Genomic DNA, 2,306 nt, shown 5'->3' with positions numbered 1-2,306 from the left:
ATACTTTTTATCATCGGGGAATATTATCTATAACTTCTTGTATTCATCAGATGTATTCATAGTATTGTTTGCCAAAACTTTATAATACCAACTTGACTTATGTAATAGCTTGCTCATCAAGCATTCTTCAAGATTAGAATTAGCTCGTCAGCCAATGGAAAAACATAAGGAATGTCTTAACCAGAATTATAATTCTGCATGAGACTCTTAAAGCGTTTTCTCTATTACAAATGTGGAGTTTTCACTCGCTGAATGATTCAAATTCCAGTCAAACAGGGTTTCTTGTCTTGATTCTATCGAGTTTTTATCATCTGTTGGCTGGAAGTTAAACCATTTCTATTATCTCCTTTTCCTTCACTTTTTTGTTATATATACTTTTCTTCTTGAAATACTTCCAAATGTCATCACTTTATCATTTAACGTCAAATCTCAGAAGACGGATCAGTCGAAAGAATTTTTGTCCAGAATAGGACGATGGGTTTGTTTGTGTATTTTACACTCTAAAGGTCAGATGAAATCAAGAAGTCAATAAGACGTTGTGTCCAGCGCATCCTGTATACACAAACGCACACACACAAACACACACACAACACACACACATATATATATATGTATACATATATATATATGTATATATATGTATATATATATATATAAATATATATATATATATATACATATATATATATATATATATATGTATACATATACATATATATATATATATATATACGTATATATATGTATATATATATATATATATATAATATATATATATATATATATATAGAGAGAGAGAGAGAGAGAGAGAGAGAGAGAGAGAGAGAACATTTCTCTATATAGAGAGGTGGAGATTGTCTGGCTGATATAAGCAAAAGCGAAAAACTAAAACATACTCTATTACTAAGAGAGAGAGAGAGAGAGAGAGAGAGAGGAGAGAGAGAGAGAGAAGTGTTATTAGTTTGTGTTCTGCTCGTGCCAGGAAACATGATAGATGGAAGAATTATTTTTCAGTCTGTTGGATGAGAGTAAAAGTTACAGCATTTAAGTCTCTGAGGTAGAAACATGACAAATCATAATTCACTTTTTTCCTTTTCCTTCCTCTTAATTCTTCATTTTTTTCTTTTAGTATTTCCAAGTGTGTGATACACTGATGTTTTCGTATTTGCAAATGAAGGATATATAAGCAGTGAAATGTTTATGAAATTCAATTAATGTTAAGGTGGGGATAATGAAACAAATATATATATATATATATATATATATGTATGTATGTATATGTATATATATATGTTGGTTTGTGTGTGTGTTACGGCATATATACGCATATATAGGTATGTATACATGTATATGTATATATATATATATATATATGTGTGTGTGTGTGTGTGTGTGTATGTGTGTGTGTGTGTGCGTGTGTGTGTTACGGCATATATACGCATATATAGGTATGTATACATATGTGTGTGTATATATATATATATATATATATATAAAGATATCTCAGACCTATGCCTTGCTTTTGCCACACAAATAAATAACCGTGAAATTAATCAACCTTAAAAAGAAATACGAAAACTTGTTATGTTTACCCGTTTACAAATTATCACCTCTTCAATTTAAATTCTAATGAATATTCCTCCCTTTCGAAATACGTAAAATACCACACGGTTATATGTGTAGAGTCATTAGGACTCGAACCAATTCAAGAAAGGTTCTTGTATTGCCCATCGTTTAGATAATGACTTCTCCAGTTCCTTTCTTACCAACCTGAGTAGAATTAAGCTGTTTTTTCCTTTTATGTATTTCTTTGTATCTTTACCGAGGCCCTTTTATTATTATTATTATTATTTGCTAAGCTACAACCCTAGCTGGAAAAGCAAAATGCTATAAGCCCAAGGGCCCCAACAGGGAAAATAGCCCAGTAAGGAAAGGAAAGAAGGAAAAATAAAATATTTTAAGAAGAGTAACATTAAAATAAATATTTCCTATATAAACTATGAAAACTTTAACAAAACAAGAGGAAGAGAAATTAAATAGAATAGTGTGCCTGATTGTACCCTCAAGCAAGAGAACTCTAACCCAAGACAGTGGAAGACCATGGTACAGAGGCTATGGCACTACCCAAGACTAGAGAACAATGGTTTGATTTTGGAGTGTCCTTCTCCTAGAAGAGCTGCTTACCATAGCTAAAGAGTCTCTTCTACCCTTACTAAGAGGAAAGTAGCCACAGAACAAATACAGTGCAGTAGTTAACCCCTTGAGCGAAGAAGAATTGTTTTGTAACCTCAGTGTTGTCAAGTGTG

Source organism: Palaemon carinicauda, chromosome 3 (assembly GCF_036898095.1).
Source record: "Palaemon carinicauda isolate YSFRI2023 chromosome 3, ASM3689809v2, whole genome shotgun sequence".
Classification (NCBI taxonomy): Eukaryota; Metazoa; Arthropoda; class Malacostraca; order Decapoda; family Palaemonidae; genus Palaemon; species Palaemon carinicauda.
The sequence above is the reverse complement of the archived record's forward strand: the minus strand, read 5'-3'. Positions refer to the sequence as shown.